At 26.2% G+C, this 23979-nt stretch overlaps 1 long non-coding RNA gene across 1 annotated transcript; it reads left to right on the top strand.

Annotated features, from left to right (window-relative positions):
* The first annotated feature begins 6313 nt into the window (after positions 1-6313).
* On the top strand, positions 6314-6812 carry LOC136086692 (uncharacterized). The gene is made up of 2 exons (XR_010641517.1): positions 6314-6462; positions 6538-6812. It is a non-coding gene; the product is annotated as an uncharacterized LOC136086692 (long non-coding RNA).
* The last annotated feature ends 17167 nt before the right edge of the window (positions 6813-23979 follow it).

The following is a 23979-nucleotide window of genomic DNA, read 5'->3' as shown; positions in this document are numbered from 1 at the left end:
TTGATTACAAGTTGCCAAGTATAAGGACTTTAACACGATTGACTTCAAAAATAAGCTCAATGGAGGACCTAAGTTTCATAAATAGTATTTTAATGAATTTAAATCCATTAAAAAGAATTTCCATACTACTAATTGATGAGGTCTATGTCAAAGCTTCATTACTTTACCAAAGAGGTGCTTTGTTTGGTCAAGCAGTAAACTACCCTGAAAAGTTAGCTAAAACAATTTTATCATTTATGATTAAATGTCTTTTTGGAGGTCCAGAATTTGTATGTAGAGCTGAACCTGTTGCAAATCTTTCCTCTGAATTTCAGTTTGCTCAATGTCAACAAATTGTCTATACAATAAATAATATTGAAAATAGTAAGACACTGGTAATAATTACTGATGGTAACCGTGTAAATCAAAGACTTTTTGGAATGTTTAAAACAGTTGATAGTAAACCATGGTTAACAACATCAGGTATATATTTATTGTATGATTATGTGCATCTACTAAAATCTATACGAAACAATTGGTTGACAAAAAAGACTGGGGAACTTCAATTTTTGAACAATAAAGAACTGGCTTTGGCTAAGTGGAGTGATTTAGAAACTATATATAAAGCTGAGTGCAATAGTCTTTTTAAACTCTCTAAACTTACAGCTAAATCAGTTTATCCAAAACCAATAGAGAGACAATCTGTAAAGTTTTGTTTGTCTATTTTTTGCAAAGAAACAGTAGCTGCATTAAGAACGCATCCAGAGATTGAAAATAAAGCATTTGAAGGTACTGCTGTATTTATTGAAAAAATAATTTTTTTTCGAATGTTGTTAATGTCAAAGCACCTGGTGCTGGCATTCGGTTTAGAAATGAATTATGCGAAGAAATCCACTCAGTTAGTGATCAACAACTGTTACAACTGCTACGAGATATTGCTGAACTGTCAAATTTTATGAAACCTACAGGTAAGCGTGTAAAACAGCTTACGCTAGATACTAGCAATTCAATAGCGCATTCATGTTATGGCTTTATTGATCTTGTAGAAACTTTGTTGAGTAATGGAGCAAAGTATGTCTTATTAGGTTGGTTTTCAACAGATCCACTTGAAAAAGCTTTTTCTAAGCTTTGACAGGGATCTGGAGGTACTTACTTTATAAACGCTAAATCTGTAATTGAAAAAATTAATATTCAACTTACTAAACTGATATTACAACTTGACATTCCTGTTGATGGTATCGATGGTCATACTTGTGACATATGTTTTAGAGATATTTCTACTGATGAAAAAGAACTTCTGGATAATATACATGATCTTGAAAGCTCAGTTAATAAATCTACATTAGTGGCTATAGTTTACATAGCTGGCTATGTGCAAAAAAGCGAAATAAAAATTTATGATGATTCTACCAATTATTATTATAAATATGGAAGTTATCTGTATAGCCTAAACAGAGGCGGACTTGAAATTCCTTCTGATGCTCTTTTCTAATGGTCAATATTGTGCCTTTTTTTTTTTCAAGGTGCTACTGACCCTTTATACAGAAAATTTTGTGTTACTCAGTTTTAGTTCATTGCTGCTAAATATTAATTTAAAATCACAAAAAAACAATGCAGAGTATATTCTAATATTCTGCTAAAGAATTACTCACTAATTACCACTCCCAAAATACTAAAGCTATCATAATTTATGTGAAAATTAGTTTTGTAATTAATTATGCTATTAACTTGTTATGTTTTTTATTTTCTCATTAGCCTATATGTCTTTCAATATGTTTGGATTTGTAAATATTTACCCTGTTGAGATATATTGATAAAACTTTTTTTTTGCTTGAATCAACTTTTGTTGGTGTTTTTTATTGTTGGCGATTTTTATTGTTACCATTTTTAGCAAAAAAAATTAAAAATACAGTTATCTTTTTAATATATAGATATATACTTTGTTATGGTTCTGCTTGTTATTGATGATATTTTATATTACATAAATATTCTTAATGAAATTTGAAATACGAAAAATATGATTATCTTTTAACAACTTTTTGGTTTTCTTTTTATATTTCCGTTTTTACTAGAGATTATTATTAGAAAACATAGACTGCCATTACACCCTACCTAATATAAAAATATATCAATATAAGTAAAAGTGAAAGTTTAATCGGCCTTCAGTTTTTACGGCATTTTGCGCGATGTCAAGGACTTTTATTATAGAAGGCCGTGTGTGTGACGAAAAAGTATAGACACTTTTGCATCCAGTGGCTATTGCACCCAACGTTTACATCATTGAAAAAGTAGGTTTTTACATTTTTGTTTTTGTTTTTTTGTTTGACTACTCTCTCTCTGTCTCTCTCTCTCTCTGTCTCTCTCTCTCTGTCTCTCTCTCTCTGTCTCTCTCTCTCTGTCTCTCTCTCTCTCTCTCTCTCTCTCTCTCTCTCTCTATATATATATATATATATATATATATATATATATATATATATATATATATATATATATATATATATATATATATTTATATATATTTGTATTTATATTTTTTTTTTTAGAAAATGTTTGAAGAAAGTTTGAAGATACTAAAAACCTTGGTATTATGCAAGCCGAAGCGATTTAATTAATTCAATCGACAAAAAACGGCGTGTAAATCGCAAAAGAAAAAATAATTTTTTTAATATTCATTTTGGATGTATTGATTAATAGCATTTATTTTAAAATAAATTCATTTTGCAACACGTTTTTTCATTTTATAAAATTTCGTTATAATAGTTTAAGGTAAATCCCACATAGGTTATAGGTGGAAAACATCACATGTAAAAGATCACAAATGCTATATATTTTGAATACCAAATGGGATAAAGTAGCAAATACCAGATTAAGTTAGGTCTCTCTGAAAGTTTCAATGATTAATTTTAAATTACTATTTAAGTAATTTTTAAATTAAAAGAATTTTAAAAATTATCATAGAAGCATTCGGACTTTCATTTGTCTAGTATTGACTACTTTTATACCATTTGGATTAAAATATGTGGCATTTAAGATCTATTACATGTAGTATTTTCCACCTATATCCCATGTAGGATTTACCACATAAAACCCATGTGGGATTTACCATATGAAACCCACATGGGACAAAATAATAATCCCCATATGGGTTACATATGGTAAAAACCCACGCGTATCCCATATGGGATTTACCATATGGAATCCATGTGGGATTTACCATATGAAACCCACATGGGACAAAATAATAATCCCCACATGGGTTACATATGGAAAAAATCCACGCGTATCCCATGTGCGCTTTTTCACTGGGAGAATGCAATGGAGGTCTTTTGAAGATTAAAATAAATTCTGCTCAGTTAACAAACTACAACTATCCGTTTAAAAACGACTGAAACATTTAGTTGTGAACATCATGTCCAAAAATGTCTGAACATCAAAATCAAGCAATGGCAAGAGAAACGGAAACTACTGAAGTCAATTGATATACGGTTAGAATTATCCTATTGTGTTTCTGCTAATACTACTATAAAATAAAAATTATAACTTAAATTTTAACTAGCAACTTTATTCTCATATTTTATGTACGTTTTGATGCTAAATTCTGCATAAAGCAAAAACTTTACTAACTTGCATTTAAATACTATTATTTATATATAATCATATAATATATATATATATATATATATATATATATATATATATATATATATATATATATATATATATATATATATATTTTTTTTTTTTTTTTTACAACAATCATAATTATATATTTCAAAAACAAATAATATTTACATGTCTCCAGTTTATATAAATGTCCACCACAAATATTTACAATATCTAAAGAGCGTTAACAATGCTGTTTAACGCATGCGCGTTTGACATTTTAACTCATGCGAATTAAAATAATAAATTCGTGGTTTATAATATAATGTGCTGGCTATTAACCCATGCATTTAAAAAATATGCGCAAGTCCGTCGCACCACAGGGCTACTAGGGACTTGCTTGTCGTTGTCGTTGAAAATATATGTTATTTGTTGAAAATATATATCAACATATATTAGTAGTACTATGTAGTTGTAAGGAAACTCGCAGAAGACTAAGAAAAGTCTTTTCATCGAGAACCTTTAAAATACAAAATAAACTAAAAATTTAAAGAGTAAAGACACACATTAATTTTTTGAGGTCTACTGTTCAGAAAAAATTTAACTATGTATAGTTGCTAACATTTTTTATTTATTTATTTTTTTATATTTTATGTTTTATTTATTTTTTATTTATTTTTATAGCTTAAATTGTTCTTTTTACATTTTATTATATTAATTGTTCTTTTATATTTAATACATATCGATAAAATTGGTTTTGTTAATTATGAGATCTTTTAGTTTTTTCTTCAGGGCAATAAGATTATCCAATTTAGTAAGTTCTATATTTTGAGGTATTGTTTTGTTGTATAAATAGGGGCCACGGTATACAATTGAAAATCTCGAAAATTTTGTTTTTTTTATGGGCAATGTAAAGTTTCCGGTTCCTCGTGTGGTATATCTGTTGGCGTTGGTTTGAAAAAGTTATTAGTAAAATGAGTTGGGACAAGTCCGAGCTTATATTTGAGCATAAATAAAACATTTTGGTAGATGTTAATTTGATAGATATTTAAAGCATTCAAGTTTTTAAGTAAAGGATCGGCATGAGTGAATTTATTTTTATTATAAATCAATCTTGATGCGTGTTTTTGGTGTGTATATAGAGAACTTAATTTAGATTTATTTGTACTTCCCCAGGCAATATTAGCATATGTTAGATAACTTTGTATATAAGAAAACTAGAGAACTTTCAGATTCTCCTGGGAAAGTATAGTTTTGACTTTGTAAAGTATGCCGATACTTTTTGATATTTTTGTATTTAATGTTTTTATATGGGGTTTCCAAGAACTCGTTTCGTCAATAATTATCCCTAGAAATTTAATAGTTTCAGTTCTTTCGATGTTTATGTTATCAATTTTTAGTAATGGTAGCATGCTTGGTATTTTGTTTTTTTGTTGGTTGGAATGAAACAAGATGTATTTTGTTTTTTCTTGATTTAAAGATAATTTATTTACTTTAAACCAAATGTTTAGACTCTCAAGGTCATCATTTGCAGATTCAAAGAGATTTTCAATTGATGCTGATGAATAAAATAAATTTGTGTCATCAGCAAACATTATTGCATCAAGTTTTTTTTAGTGATTGTGGAAGATCGTTAATATAAATTAAAAATAAAAGAGGACCAAGAATGGAACCTTGGGGAACTCCGCATTTTATTTTTAGTAAATTAGAATACTTATTATCGTTCGAAATAACACATTGTTGTCTGTTGCACAGATAACTTTTAAACCAATCTAGGCTAGTATTTTTTATTCCGTATTTTTCCATTTTTTTTAGTAAGATATCATGATTAATTGTGTCAAATGCTTTGGATAGGTCTATAAAAGTTCCTAATACAAATTGCTTTTTATTAAAAGAATCACTTATGCTATTACCTAAATCTAAAATTGCATGTTCTGTTGAGTGCTGTGCTTGAAAGTCGAATTGTTTTTTATTTAAGAACTTGTTTTGAATTAGGTATTCATATAATCTATTATAGATTATTCTTTCAAGTATTTTAGAAAAGGTTGGAAGTATTGAGATTGGTCTGTAATTGTTTATTAGATATGTTTCACCGGTTTTAAAAATAGGTACAATTTTAGCTACTTTTAATTTATCTAGTACAGTTCCTGTTATAATTGATGATTTAAATATTTCGAAAATAGGTTTGCGTATCTCCGAAAAGACATTGACGACGATATTACTGCAAATGTCATCTATACCTGGAGACTTGTTTGTTTTAAGAGAGTTTATTGCATTTTCGAGTTCATCAATTTTTAGTTCTTTAAATATTAATTCGTTGTTGACACTAGTTAGATAAGTTTCAAATGAGTTGTTTGGACAATTGACTTTTGAAGCTAGATTTGGGCCTATGTTGACAAAAAAACTATTAAATTTTTCTGAAATTGCATTATTATTGTCATACTCTTTATTATCTATGACAATTTGAGCAGGTAAACTATTTATTTTGCAGGTTTTTATCCCAATTATTTCTTTCATGATATCCCAAGTTTTCTTAACATCACCATTTGTGTTTTTTATTTTATTTGAGTAATAGTTTTTCTTTGAATTTTTTTTAATTTTTTCAAACAAGTTTTTATACTGCTTGTAAACATTTAGGTTTGCCTCATTTCTGTTTTTTAAGTATTTAATATAAAGTTTTTGTTTTTTTTTTGAGGATTTTTTAATACCTTTGGTGATTTGGACATGGACATTTTAAATGTTTTTCTTTTATTAATTTTACTTTAATTGGGAAGTGCATATTATAGCTTTTTAGGAAAATTTTTTCGAAGTTATTATAAGCAGAGTTAGTGTGCCCAAGATTGCATTCATGGTATACCTTATCCCACTCTTCTGCCGACAGTGAGTCTTTAAATTGTTGAATAGCAAATTTGTTGATTTTTCTTTTATAAGTTTTAATTTTACAACTATTATTAGATTTTATATCTTGCGTCAAGGAGAAGAAAATAGGAAAATGATCAGATATATCTGCCTTTATTATTCCTGCCTTTAGAGAAGTATCAAACAATGAATTAGTTAATATATTGTCTATTGCAGTGATTGAAGTTGGAGTTACTCGAGTTGGCTTGTTAATAATTGGGAAGATGTAATGTTGAAGCATTTCGTCAAAAAAAAGTTTAGTATTGGCATGTTTATCATATTGTAAACAATCTATGTTTATGTCTCCAATACAGAATATTTTTTTTTGCTCATTGTTGTTTTTTATAAAAATTTGTTTTAAATGATTGGAAAATTTAAATAAATCACCTTCAGGTGGCCGGTAACATGTGGAGACCAGTATGTTTTTTGATTTGTTGCTAGTTATTTCAATTGTACTTTTTTGATTTGTTGCTAGTTATTTCACTATCGGCATCTGAGATCGAAAGGTCATCTCTAATTTTGGTAACTTGATCATTCCTAATATAAGCTATAATTCCACCTCCCCTTTTGTTAGTTTTTCTTTCAGATGATAATAATTTGTAGTTAGGAATTTCTAAACTTGAATTTATTCTGCATGATTCGTCGGAACACCACGTTTCTGTTAGGCATATCATATTGAATAGATATTCGCATTCGATAAGAAAATGTTTTAGCTTATCCATGTTGCTATTTATACTTCTTATGTTAATGTGTATTACAGTAAAATTACTCTTTAACGTTTTTAGTTCACTTTTAAAAGTTTTTATTTCAAAAAAGGACGAACTAAAATTGTTTTCATTAAAAAAATGCAAATCAGCGTCAGAAATATCATTAAGTAAAACATTTGCTGAATTGAAAACATTAAAGTGTAATTTTTCAAAATCTATTGTTAAGTTAGTCGTTAATTAAAATCGTTAAAATAGCGCTTCGCTTAATTAAACTTCGCGCGTTTACTTTCTAAAATCTCTACAATAAATTTTATCAAATTTAATAACTGCAAATTTACCTTCGTTTCGTAATCGTTTAACTTCTTCCCAAAGCTTCTTTCTTTCTAACATCGTTTCTTTTGCATAATCTTCATTAATATAAATACCGGTTCCTTTAAGTATATATACTGAGCTTAATATTTTATTTTTATCATGATAATTCAAAAGCTTTAAAACGATTGATCTTGGTGTTTTATTATCTTTAACTGCACCGACTCGGTGCGCTCGTTCCACAACTACTTCACTTAATATATTTAGCTTTGTTTTAAAGATGTCTTTTACAGCCTTCTCACAATCACTCCAGTTTTCTTCAAGGTTTTCTTTTATGCCATCGATACGTAAGTTATTACGTCTCGAGCGATTCTCTAAGTCAATAGATTTTTTTTTTAACATCAAAATTTCATTATCATATTTTGTTTTTATATGAATAAGTTCATCCTTAGCTTTTTCTTCCTGGAAATTTAAGCTGACTTTTATTTCGTCAACTTCATTTTCAACTCATCTGATATTTAACTTGTTATTGTTTATTTCAGCGTCCATTTTGTCTAACCTTGCTGTTATTATTTTGAAATTCGAACTTATTATTGTAGTGAAGTTTTTTTCATGATCTTTGAGTAATCTCTCCGTTTCTGCTAGTATAATTCTTTTTTGTTCTTCTAGTTTGCTTGTGATAATTTTTTCTATATTTTTAATATTTATTTCCATTTTTATTGTAAATAAAGTTATGCTCAAAAAAAGAATACGTCTTACTAGTCTTGTGCCGCAAACGCAAAATATATATATATATATATATATATATATATATATATATATATATATATTTATAATAATATATATATATATATATATTTACAATAAATATATATATATATATATACATCATTTATATATATATATATATATATATATATATATATATATATATATATATATATATATATATATATATATATATATATATATATATATATATATACATATATATATATATATATATATATATATATATATATATATATATATATATATATATATATATATATATATATATCATTTATATAAATATTTAACAACCCTTTTCTTTAGAATTTTAATCATTAGTTTTCAAGAAATTATTTTTCCAGAGTTCGATGTCAAATCGAAAGAGGAAAGTTTTATTACATTTGATACAAACTTTATTCTGAAATGGTTGCTAATCTTGTAGAACAAATACAAAACGAAATAGAAAAAGATGGCGAAAATCACTCTTTGCAACCTAGCAACAATTCCACGCCGCAGATAAAAGTGGAGGGTGTTGCATTCTTGTATTCGTTTATATACATATTTTAAAAACAACTGAGCGTATTTCAACCTTCTGTTTTATTACAAAAAATCGTATATAATTACAAAGTTAAATTCCCATGACAATTATAAAATAACAATAGTCATTAAAAACCGTAAGTGAATGCATGACTTTCATCACGTTTAGCTACGTGACTTTTACCACGTATACGTAATAATTTTAATTCACCAACTTTAATAGAACAGAGGGAGAATGCAAATAGGCATTAGTGCCTCAGGTGCTAAGATATTAGAGGCGCTAGAAGACAAAGAAAATTGTTTTAAAGAGCTACCATAATATGGGAGCCCTTTAAAAAATTTCGCCTTTTTTAATATATTATATTAAAAAATTACGCTCTTTTGTATTCTTTTAGTGTCTAGACTAGTATTTTTTTAGTATGTGCGTGTGTGTGTATATACATATATATATATATATATATATATATATATATATATATATATATATATATATATATATATATATATATATATATATATATATATATATATATATATATATATATATATATATATATATATATATATATATATATACACACACACACACTGTGCCATATTATAGAAACAGTGTTTTTTATTGTGTTAAAACGCTTTTAATTTTTTTTAATGATTTGTACACAATTTTAAAACATTTAAAAAAGTATATTATCATTGTTTGATTATATTAGTTATTTACATGGAAAATAAAATTTTAAAAATATAGGGGAGACCGGGGCTAGCTGCAACAGGGGTAAGTTGCAACAATGCGGTTTAAAGAATGGTTTTTATATAATTTTCCTAAATTTTTCTTAAATAATATAACTATAACCTTAACACGTCAGCTGTAAAAACTTGCAGTTATTGAATAAAAATTTCAAAAGTTATTGATATTTTTTTTTCGATTTTAAAATTCTAAATTTGGTTTTAGAAGTTTTTTTGGGTTTTACTTTAAACTTAGATGTATATGGCCGTAATAAAGTAATGGTAAGTTAAGAAAAATCTTTTTCAAACACAATAAGCAAAAAAAAATAATATTTTTCCAATATAAATAGTTATATACAATGACTAGAGTGATTATGATGTGTTTCTACGGCATGTCAATGCCTAATGCGTAAGTTGCATCAAATTGCTTGGGGTAAGTTGAATCATAAATTAGCTGCGGGTTTTGTTGATTATACGCACTTTACTAGTTTTTTCTAAAATAATAAACGCTTTTTTATATAACAGCGTAACAATAAACGAAAACAAAAATTTTATGATGAAGATAAGTTTATATAAGTTGTATATGTATATAATATAAATAAAGCATATGTATATATATGTATATATATTTATATATTACATATTATGTATATATACATGTATCTTATATGTATATTATGTAAAATATACATGTATATATATATATATATATATATATATATATATATATATATATATATATATATTATATATATATATATACATGTATGTTATATGTATATATTATATATATAAACATAATATATAATACATGAATGTATATACATATATATATATATATATATATATATATATATATATATATATATATATGTATATATATATATATATATATATATATATATATATATATATATATATATATAAATTTATACATTATATACATATAACATACATGTATATATACATAATATATAATACATAATTATATATAAACAATAGTAATACAAACAATAATACATATACAACTTATGTTTAATAAATTATATATTATATACATAAAATATACAACTTATAGTATATAAGTTATATATTTTATGTATATAATATATAAGTTATATATTATATGTATATAATATATAATATATCAGTATATAATATATAATATATCAGTTATATATGTAATATATATGTATATAATAAATAAGTTATATATTATATGTATATAATATATATGAAGCATATGTATATATATGTATATATATTTATGTATTACATATTATGTATATATACATGTATCTTATATGTATATTTTGTAAAATATACATATAATATACATCTATATATATATATATATATATATATATATATATATATATATATATATATATATATATATATATATTATATATATACATGTATGTTATATGTATATATTATATATATAAACATAATATATAATACATGAATATATATATATATATATACATATATATATATATATATATATATATATATATATATATATATATATATATATATATATATATATATATGTAATATACATATATATATATAATATATATGTATATAATATATAACTTATATATTATATGTATATAATATAAATTTATATGTATAATATATATAACTTATATATTATATGTATATAATATATAAGTTATATATTGTATGTATATAATATATAACTTATATACTACATGTATATAATATATATGAAGCATATGTATATATATATTTATGTATTACATGTATATATATATATATTTATGTATTACATATTATGTATATATACATGTATCTTATATGTGTATTATGTAAAATATACATATAACATACATGTATATATATATATATATATATATATATATATATATATATATATATATATATATATATATGTATATATATACATGTATGTCATATGTATATATTATATATATAAACATAATATATAATACATGAGTATATATATATATATATATATATATATATATATATATATATATATATATATATATTATATTGTATATGTTATATGTATATTAAGTATATACATATAACACACACACACACACTTATATCGTTACGGACCAAATGAATGCATTGGTGCTTCGAATGGGGCAGGCTGGATGAATGAGGAGTGCTTTGTTACTTACTTAAACCACTTTTGTTCGGTATGTCAAGCCCACAAAAGAAAGCCTTGTGCTATTACTTTAAGACAACCATCAGTCTCATTTATTGGTTCAATTAATAACATTGTGTAAAGATAATGGTATAGTTTTGCTTTTCTTTCCTTCTCATATAAGTTGCAACCTCTAGATAGATCTGTATTCGGACCATTCAAAAAATGTGTAACTAATGCACAAGACTCATGGATGAAACAATGGCCAGGAAAAACAATGAGTATATATGATTTGCCAGGAATTGCAAAAATAGCCTAACAGCATTCTCTTACACAACAAAACATAACATCTGGTTTTAGAGTGGCAGGAATATTCCCATATGATAAAGATATATTTTTAGATGCAGATTTTGCTCCATCATTTGTTACTGATTGTCCAGCAACTCAATCTAAAGCAGGTATTGATATTAGTATATCGACTTCAATATCAGATGCAATTCCATCTGCGGCATCATTAGAATTTTCCCCAGAGAATGTAGGACCTCTACCAAAAGCACAACCTAGGAAAGAAATACTCACTAGATCAAAAAAATAAGAGAATTTTTTTTTTTCAAAAACAGTTTTTAGTTTATTAAACAAATCAGGTATATGTAAAGTCTAGCATAATAAATATATTTCAACTCAAGGAAAATACTACTTTCTTTTATTGTAATTATAAACTTTATGTTGCCAAATAGAAATTACAGATTAACTAGTAATTTTTCTGTGTACTCTACAAGGCTTATACTTTTAAAGTATTGTGTTGCAACTTGCCCCGTTCACTGTTGCAAGTTGCCCCAATGCGGGGTAAGTTTCAACATTTTTTTCTTCATTTTTGTTTTACTATTGCGGAATAACTAAGTTTTATATTATATTTATGAATGTTGGATTAATAAGTCACTAATAACTATTTTATAACCCTGAAAAAAAATTTCAAAAATATTAAAATTTAAGTAGATAAATGCAGTTTTTTTAATTTTGTTGCAACTAGCCCCGGTCTGCCCAACAGCTGCAGAAACATGTGACTTTACCTTTAACTTGCTATTAGACTCATAAATATTATGCTAATCTGGTGATGATAAAGATATTAATTTTAGTCTTTTATCAATTTGAAGAATAAATAGCGTAGAGCAAACACAATTCATGAGAGAAAAGGCGACGATTTATTACGACAGGAAATATAAATAATGTTATGTTTTGAGAGCGATAGTACTAACTCAAGCTTGAGTATAATTTATAAAAATACATATGCTATGACTAGGATCAAATGTGTTTATTAATGTAATAAAGGCGTGACACTTTACGATGACATGCGCAGTAAATTTGTTTTCTTGAATATTAAATGATTTTGATAAAGATTTGGTAAACCTCTTCGCAAAGAGAAGAAAACCATTGTATTTCTCCTAACTAGCGAAAGTGCAAAACTCTGGAGCACAACAATAAGTTTCTTCTGTGTTTTCCTTGTTGCCCATTTAGGTGCAAAAGTCATAGATTAGCCGAAGATTAATGTACTTCGCTGAAATGGTGGAATCAAAGGCGTTTGGAAGAAACTAAATTATCACATCAAAGCATATAATAACAGCTCTGTCAAACCAAACCATCGATGAATTTTTTTACCGTTTTTTCTATTTTTATTGCAACAGGTCAAACTTCTGCTCAAGAAGAACAAGTGAACGACAAATTTCTGGAGCTCTGAATGATTTAAAATCAATTTTATTCTTTGCTTTTTGCACTTTCAATAAATAAATCTCGAAGGTAAAACGTCGTTTTTTTGTGTGTTGAAGACATGGAGAAAAAAAAGGGAGTGGATATTGCCAATCTAATTTTTGAGGTGTTAATAAAAGTAAGACACTTGATTTGCAAAAATGTCAAGGTTACGACAACGGCTCAATTATAGACGGACTTTATATTGGTATGCAAACTCTAATTTTGAAGAATAATCTATTAACTTTATATGTTCTTTGTGGCGCCTATAGCCCTAATTTACCAGTAGTACCTGCAGATGAATCTTGCGCTGAGATCAAGATTTTTTCGGTAACATCTAAACTCTTTACGTATTATTTAGCTGCAGTCCGGTTAGGAGGAAAATTTTGAAAGAGTCTACAGAAATCTCTCTTCACAAACTTTCAGATACCAGGTGGTCAGTTCAGATCGCTATTAAACCGATTGCAAAACGACCACGAACAACTATTGCTCGTTTCAATTATACTACAGACGACCTTTAACTTACTGCTGACATGCTAAATCATACTAAGCTGTTGATAAAAGTTTTTAAAATCTTTTGAAACTATTGTAATTCTAGCCTTTTGGTACAAGTCTCTCCTAGTTGTTGGCAAAGTAAGTTGTTTGTTTTAGTCAACTTCACTACAGATTGTGAGGTTATTCTCATTCAACAGGTTAAAAGTGATTTTGGCCTCAACTTCTCATCATGGATTAATATTTTAGATGAAGCTGTTGAAGGTCCTATTAGCTTTGAAACGGAATCTTTGACATAGACGAAAAAGAGAGCAAAACGATTTAACGATGATCCTGCAAAATCAGCTTTCTGCTTTGAGAGAACCCTTAGCAACAATTTGAGGTGAATATTTTCAACTTTTACCTTGATCATTTTAATATTTAAATCAAGATTCAAAAGTGTAGAGACTGTTTATTCAAGATTCTCATTCATCTTGTTGACAAATTAAGAACTAGATTCTTTAGAGATAAAAGCTCGTGAGTTAGAGCAAGTCTACGCTAATGATGTCATAGAAGACAACTTTATAGAAAAAATTATACATCTTAATTGTTTGAAGGGATCTTCACTTTTTACTCCTGGAAACTCTTTGATTCTTCTTTACATTCGAAGGGTCTACAGCCTATTTTCCCGTATGTATACATCATTGAAAAATAAATCATTTTTAAAGCATATGCAATCATAAATATGCATTGTAGCATATTCTTCTAATTAAAATCCTTTCTTTCAGAAGAATACATGCTTAAAGCGGCGTCAACTAATTGTTTTTCCCCGGGTGCCATGAAAGCTCTCGGCGGCCCTGCTTCTATTTTAGAAACAGAAATTGTTGTTAAAGATAACGAGCATACACCGATGGCCAACGATCCAGTAGCAAAATAAGATTAAGATTTCAATGTAAATAATTATTCCAACTTTACTAATAATAATACCAATGCTCAGTGATCAGGAATAACTTTAAATTAGGCCAAAATTAATTTTGTCAAAAAATTTATTCAAAATTGCTAAAAATTTACTCTAAGATGTAAAAAAAGTAGACAAGGAGAGAAAACTCAAAATATTTTTAAAAGGGTTAAGTATGGTCAGGGGTTAGCAACTTTTACTGAGCCCCCCTCCCCACCACCCTGCCCCTGCGTAATTTTAACTAATTAAGTTTTAAACTAATTATTATTTTGAAAACCAAATCAAAAATTATGAAAATCATTAGTTAACATGATCTATACGTTTTATATTTCACCTAAATTGAAAAATAAGCTTTAAAATAAATCAGGATTGTCTTATTCATTATGTTCATATACATCTTTGTAATCTATTTCCTCAGTAACTAATTCATAATTTTCTTCATCTTCGTCTTCATTGTTATACTCATTGTACTCATTATCAATTTGGATTTCATCAATGGTATTTTTATTTGATTTTTTAACAAGTTAGCTCTTTGATAATTGAATTGTTTTAACATTACTTCTATCTTGAGAAATTATTATAGTTGATATTATTGGATCACTTGTAATAAGAAGATAGTGAAGTTGGTCCTCAATTGTATGGAGTCTTGTATCTTTTCTTGAATTGTGAAGTCTGAATTGTTTATTATCTTTATTTTTAGATTCTTGAGCTTCTTCTGAATATAATCCAATTGGCAACAAGAACTTTGAAATTATTTCAGAACTGTGAAGCAATAACTTATGCATAGATACAGGCATATAAAACCAATTATATTTTTCACAATAAAGCGTTGCTGTTTTAGTGCAATATTCACTGAATTTTATTGTATCTATCTCATAACTTGAATTTATTATGTTCAAAATGTTTGCTAAACGTTCTATTAATTCTTTATCTATGCCTGTAATAGAAGAAAATAAATCAAAATGTTTAAATGCTCGTCTGGCAGTATTACCATCATTTGAAGTTCCAGAACCACCTTGCCTTGGAAAATTTACTCTTAACCCTAATTCTTCAACCAATTTATTTTGTATGATTCGTTTTTTTTTCCAAAAACTTCTATGTCGTCATTACCACGAATTTGCCATTTTTTTATTTCAAGTCTGTAAGAAATGTGTAACAAACATTCAAAACACCTTATCCGAGCATGCAATGGAGAAAGACCTAATTCAATGTTATCTATATTAGAAGTTGGAGTTGGTATTGAGCCGCATGCAATAGAGTTCATTTGTTTCGGAGAAGCTGAACATATATTACAAACTTGTTGTGAAGAAATTGAGCATGTTGCATTGGCAGCCTTACCGTCAATCATTGTTAATTTTAAATTAAATTTAACTTTAGTTACAATTACTTCTAAACCATTTATCAACTCAAACTCTGAATCCTCTAGTAAATTTATTTGATTTTGAATATATTCTTTTTCAAATTTCAAAATAGCTTCTGATTCCTTTAGATAATAAACTCGTATTGGTCGACAAAATCTAATTGACGATGGTTTAGGGTTTGTCCAAACAGAAATATTTCCAAATGAAAGATCCAAAGGAACAAAAGTGGTACTAAATAAATCAGAGTCTTTCGAACTATCATTGTCAAATTTTTGCTTATATTCACTTTGACAAGATGCACCATCAAACCCCCATTTACAACTTAATATTCCTTTTGTTTTATTGTTATTCTCTAGTTGCATAATTTGAGTTATGATTGAATCAATTTGAAAAAAACGAATTATTGTGTGATCAAGAAAACTTTGAAGTTTAATTTCAGCACTTCGCTCACTAAATATAATGCCATCAAGATAGCATTCTTTTCTTGCTAATAAAATATCACTATATAAAGGATATATATTTGCATTTCTTTCCTTATCTTTATTTTCTGATAAGCTCTTTGGGGCAAACCAGCTGAGACCATCAAAGCCAAACCTTCTTTTGGAGACAATTTTATAATAGGCTTTTCATTTTTAATCATATTAGCTACTTTATTGGGTTGACTGGAAGAAGAAACCAATTGGTTTAAAGTAAAACACAGACTATAGCATTGACTTCTCCTTGAACTTGCTATAGCAGATAAGATCAACTTGTCATAAGTATGGTTTGTTCCCATTTTTCACTCTTTCTTCTTTTTGTTCTGCTGCTTGATTGTTCCCATTCAAGGCATTTTCTTCTGAGTGTTTTCTTTTCATTTTGATACGTTATGTTATTAAAAGTTGACGCAATGGAATGTTCTTCTAATTTTTCTAGAATAACTAGATCTGATTGAAGCCAACTTGCTTCTTTAATTTCAAAGCGATCACGTTGTTGATTATGATTATTAAGTTTCTTTTTTAAGTTTTGAATAAAATTTTCCATTATTTTTAGTATACTTCTATATTGTTTAGAAAAATGCAAGTCTGTCTGATTAACTTTCAAAATGTAATCAAAAAGTAAATTTTGAAGCAATTCATTTTTTTCGATTAAAACTCTATCTTTAATAACTAAATAAAGCTGATGTTTAATAAACTTTATATTCATTTTAAACTAAAAAGAGAGAAATTATTTTAACTTTTGTATGCATATATATATATATATATGTATATATATATATATATATATATATATATATATATATATATATATATATATATATATATATATATATATATATATATGTATATATATATATATATATATATATATGTATATATATATATATATATGTATATATGTATATATATATATATATATATATATATATATATATATATATATATATATATATATATATGTATATATATATATATATATATATATATATATATATATATATATATATATATATATATATATATATATATATATATATATATATGTATATATATTCTACAACATAGATAACTACATAAGCTAGAATAAAATAAAATTAAAAATTTTGTTGAGACGTGTCAGGAAAAACTCGCAAAACATGAAAGTTGCTGATTTTTCCTATAAAATGAACTTTTTAAAACTACATTATTTCCGAATGGGGCAGGTTGGGGCAGCTAACTTTTTTGGTTTCTTATAGAATGATACAAACTCTCTTTAAAAAAAGAATTGGCTTCGTGAAAGAAGTCTAAGGTAAAAAGTCCTAGCACCATAAAAAACAGTTTAAAATCGTTAAAAAAGCATTTTTTAAATGCATTTTTTACAACTTGTATAAATACATATATAAATTTTTTTTATAAATTAAAATAGAATTATCTATTATCTTTGCATGATATAAAAACTAAAATAAAAAACTTTGTATTTTATTTTAGTTTTTATAACAAATTAAGTTTTAATAATGATAAAGTTTTAATGATAAAAAAAAACTGTTTTCGTCAATTTCAAACGTATATTATCGTATAGTATAGTTTAAATCGATTATTTTAGTATTTATTTTTTTATACCATTAGAATCATAAGAAACTGTGTAAAATAGTTGGCTAATAATATTATTGAAATTACGCTACTCAAAAAACTATATTTTGGCCAAATTTTTAGTGTTTCTAAATCACTGTGCAATGTTACTAATAGTTATACCAACTTTATTAATAATTATACCAACTTTAATAATAAGTATACCAACTTAAATAATAAGTATACCAACTTTACTAATAATTATACCAACTTTACTAAGCCAAAAGAAAATGAGATTGCAGATAGAATAAAAACACCAAAGTTTAATTTGCAAATTCTTCCTGCCATGGTAAGTGAATCATTTCATGAAGTAATCATCAATTTTATAGCAACAACACGAATTTTAGTAAATTAAGAAATAATATTTTGTTTGAATAATTATGTATCTAGTGTTTTTATCAAAATACTGTGCAGATAATGAAGATAGTGATGTCTAGGCCTAAATATTGCTTTTTACACAACATTTTTATCGGTTACAATTTATTAGATGTTTATTACTAGCATGCTAAATAAACTTTAATTCAGCTCTAGCACTTTTTTATTCATTGCCATCTAAACTATGCTAATGCAGCTTGGGTAGTGTTAGCAAAGCTAAATTAAAACCGCTTTATCGCTAACAGAAAGATGTTACACGTCTAATTAATTTTAAACATCGTTTTTATCATGTTAAGCCTATCATAAATGAAATGAATATTCTTAATATATATCAACTTAATATTTTTAATGTATTGTGTTTAATGTTTAAACGTAAAACACGCACATCTCCAATTTCTTTTCGCAACTTATATTCTATAAATGTTAAAAACAAATACAATTTGCGTAATGAAAATTTTGTATTTCATTTAGAGGAGCATTTTTATGGAACAAAGTATTATTAAAACTTTTGGATTTTTCTTAAGAATCGAGCTTTTTCTTATTTAAAAGAAAATTTAAAAAAATTATTTTCCCAACTGAAAACATTCTTATATATTTTTAAGTTTGTTTTGTTTTCTATTAATGGGGATATATCCCCATTAATACATTTCGAATGGGGTGATAACATTACAATCACGTGACAACGTTGACCTTATCGATAAAGTCAACGTTGTCACGTGATTGTAATGTTATCACCCCATTCGAAATGGTAAAAGCCGTGAAATGTTCTGAAAACGTAAACATTAAAAAAACCTTTAAAAAAATCGTTTAAATTATTTTTTTTCATTCGAGTTTAATAACAATGTAAACGTTTTTTACGCTGCTTTTTATTTCAAACTACCTTATTGAGCTTCAGTAAAAAATAATTTATTGTTAATTAGTCAGTAACTCTTTTAGTAAAATGTTTAAACCTTTTTTCAATGGATAATTTGTGATATCATTGTATGTTTATATTGTGTGTACGTTTATAAGTAAAGAAAAATGTAAAGAAGTGATTAAGATAAATCTTTACATTACTTTACATTATTTTGTTGTTTGAACAATTTTAAACGCAACAAGTTTTTAGCACATTTATTACCGATTCTTAACAACTTCTTGGTTCTTTTATATTCACTTCTTCGCATAATCTCATAACTCTTTAATAACCACTTCTTCACGCGATACAATCTTTCTTAACTCTTTTATAGCCATATTTTTACGTGATACAACCTTTCTTTCTCTCGTACAGCTAACCTTACCACTTTCTCGCACTTAACTGAGCAACAGACTTTTGCAAATTTTTTTTTTTACTATGCAAATAAAAAATGAATTTCACGATTGAACTGTGTAATGGCTTGTTCAGTTGAACAATTTTTTTAAACCGATTTTTATATAGAAGCTTATTTAAATAAAGGTAATTGTATGTTCTATAGTATATAATTCTTTCTTAAATTTTCGAGAAGGTTGAAAAAACTGAGATAGGGCGATAATTACTAATATTTGATTTAATTTTCCGTCTTTGTAAATTGGAGTAACTTTAGCTATTTTTAATTGGTCGGGGAATACACCTTACTGTATAGATGCCCTGAAGACTTTATAAAGAATACATTTTAAATTTTCAAAGCCATGTTGCCATTTATTTCGTCCGCACCCGTAGCTTTGTTTCTTTTGAGAGATTTGTAAGCTCTCTCAAACTCATCAAAAGATAAGTCAGAATATAAACTGTCTATAAAAAGCGAGTCATTTATAGGCTCTAGGAAATCAATAAAAGCTTTTTCCGTAATAAGAATCTTATTTGCCAAATTAGTTCCTATATCAATCAAATATTTATTAATCTCGTTTGCAATTATATAAAATATACATATATATATATATATATATATATATATATATATATATATATATATATATATATATATATATATATTTGTTTTATTTATTTTAATTACTTTAGGAAGGAAGTTTGAATTTGTTTTTTGGTTTCCTTTTATTTCTTTCAACGTTCTCCAAGTATTTTTTGAGTCGTTTTTAAATTTTACTAATTAAGTTTGAATAATAATTTTCTTTTAATTTTTACGAAGTTTTTCAAATAAATGTTGGTAATTTTTATATTATTGTTGGTTTTCATCTGATTTGGTTTTTAAATATTTTATCTATATAGTAGAATCCCGTTAACTTGGACCCTGGGTAAGTCGGACTTTTCGGACTAAGGCGGACATATCTTCAATTCCCCTTAAATTCTCTATACATACCAAAAGCTTCGCTTAACTCGGACATACGCTAAGTCGGACAAAATACATATACTCGTTCAGAGTCCGAGTCAACGGGATTCTACTGTAGTTTCTGTTTGATTACAAAGGATTTTCTAAGTCCTTTGGTAATCCATGGACTATTCAAGGTTTTTATCTTTATTATTTTTTCACAAAGTGGGAAGTCTACATTTTATATTGAGAAGAACGTATCAAAGAATTTATTTTTAAACCATCAAATCAATTTTTAATTCCAAAAAAAAAAAAGAAACTATGCCGTTATAACGCATGGCGTAAATATTAGTACATATTTCTTCACTAGAATAAAAACTATATCATTTTTTTGGCACGTCTTTACAATGATTTTCTTATAACATTCTTAATTATCAAAAATTCTTTAAGGATTTTCTCTTATTTTTCGTAATGTTATCACCTCATTCAACATGACTGCCGATGCGATTGTTTTTGTTTGACCTCAGAGCGACTGAGAAATCTGTTATCGTAATTTATATATACGAAATCTTTTATATTAACTTATATATATATATATATATATGTATGTGTAAGTATATATATTTATATGTTTGTATGTTTACATGTGTGTAAGTAATTATATGTGTATTTATAGGTGAATATTTATTTATAAATTATAAAAGGATTATTTTTTATTTAAAATCTGTTGAGGTTCTCGATGACAAGATACTATAGATACTATATATACATTAAACTTACTTATAGGTACTATAGATACTATAATAAAAAAGATACTATAAGATACTATAGATACTATAAACTTTGCTAAATACTATATTATTTTATTAGTTCAAAAATTTTATTTTGCTACCTCGTAATATATTAAGATTGAGTTAAAGTAGACGAGGTTCAGTGCTATTGAAACCCTGTACAGTTTTTAATGGTCATGTCAAATACTCTTATAAAAAATCAGCCTTTATCATTTTGTAGGTAAAAGACTAAGCAATCTAATGATGATAATGCAGCGGTGTTAGTCTGTAAACAGCCTGTCAGCATCAATTTTAGCGCGGATGAAGGCGAGGTTTGATTATATTACCCTAGCATAGTTTTTATAAACAATTTTATTTTCGGATGTTTTTTAAGTGCTTTGTATACAGTTTTTACTTAATTTTTGAGGATTTTGTAAGACCTTCATTGACCCATGGAGGCTTTAAACACTTATTGGTTTTAACAAGTTAACGTTTTGGAATATTTACATTGTATATTTCAATGTAAATTAGAAATATACGATGTAAATATTCCAAAAAAAGTTAGAAAAAAATGTGTTGTACGCTTCATTTTCTTCAAATAAACTGTTTATATGGTTTCAATTTATTAGGGATTATTGATCTTTAAACAATGTGAGATTTGAATCAATGAAAAAGTGTTGAAAAAGTACTATTTTAAATTTGAAAAAGTACTATTTTAAAGTTTTATATCAATTTTTGTCAATATTAATAGAGCCAAAAAATAAGGAAATGATCGGAAACATTACCTTTAATTATACCTTTTTTAAGTCAATTAAAGTTGCCGATGTTGAGGTTACTCTAGTTGGTTTGTTAATTAATGGGATTGCAACATTTAAAAAAAAAGTCGTCATAAAATATTTTAACGTTGCTAATAACGCTCCTCAAAATTTTTTTATTTTATTAACATTATCACTCGAAAATGCATAAAAGATTTCTATATGGTCAGATCGTGGGCGATAACAGCAGCTTATAAGTATGCCTTTAGTGCTACTGGTTAAAGTAAAACCGCTTTATAGTCATTAGAAATCTTAGACCTTATAATAAATCTCAAGTTTTTCTTTATATAAAAAAGATCATTTACTAATATTGATCTTTCTTTGTCTCTTCTTGTTATTACTATTTATAAATGCTTTAAAGCTCAAAATAATTGAATCCAGTCAATGATATTCCAGGAATATTTATTAATATACTCAACCTACGGTTGTATTATAACGCATAGTCTTTTGGATTTAAATCTTAGAAAATTAAAATTCATCTTAAAAAAACAAACAAACAATTGTTTGTGTTTTTTCTTTAAGTTGAGTTTTAATTTTTTTTTTACTTCACATAAAAAAACAGTATATATATATATATATATATATATATATATATATATATATATATATATATATATATATATATATATATATATATATATATATATATATATATATATATATATATATATATATATATATATATAATTTATGTATACATTATTTATATAATATAAATAAAATATTTGTTTTCTTTGTGTATGATGTAATCAGAGATGTAGATCTCGAGGCCAAAGTCTTGGTCTCGAGTTACAGTCAGCTTTAAAATCGTTGTAAGAGGAATGATGATAGGGGGATTCTGATGGTGAAGAAGAAGGAGATAACAGTTTTAGAGAGATCAAACCGTAATCAGAAGCACCTTAGGGTGAATGTGAAGAAACTGAGAACTGACTCGGAGCAGAAACAAGACATAAATCGAGTAGAGAAGGTAAATGATTCAGACCGTTTGGAAAGCAAATTGGAAAATTGACAATTTGTGTTAGAGATTGAGAAGGGCAAAAGTTGTGGGCCTTAACACCTGCAGAGTTACTAACACTAGAACCAAGCCATTCAGTGTGATAATCATTAAACTCACCAACAACAACGATATTGCCTGAAGGATACAGAGAGAGCTTGGTTAATTTGATCAGAAATAACATCAAAAAGAGTGCAGTCTTGATACAAAGGAGAGCGATATAGAACATAGTGAAAGGTGATCTAAACGACAGCACATAAAAGAAATATGACTTCAAAGACCACGAATAATAGTGATTGATAGGTTTAGAGAACTTGGTAATGACAATGGGTTTGGTTATGACAATGTGTTTTATAGTTTTTGATACTTTAGTTATTTTTTAAATTGACTAAAGAACTTAAATTGAAGCACAGATAGTACTCAGTACACTATCTAATAGTCCAAACAATTGCTTCAATTCTATTAATAAGCCCTAAGCTGTAATAAAGTCTCCAAATGTAGCCTCAACAATACACA

The sequence above is a fragment of the Hydra vulgaris genome, chromosome 11 (assembly GCF_038396675.1).
Source record: "Hydra vulgaris chromosome 11, alternate assembly HydraT2T_AEP".
Classification (NCBI taxonomy): Eukaryota; Metazoa; Cnidaria; class Hydrozoa; order Anthoathecata; family Hydridae; genus Hydra; species Hydra vulgaris.
This window is presented reverse-complemented; position numbering and strand designations above follow the sequence as displayed.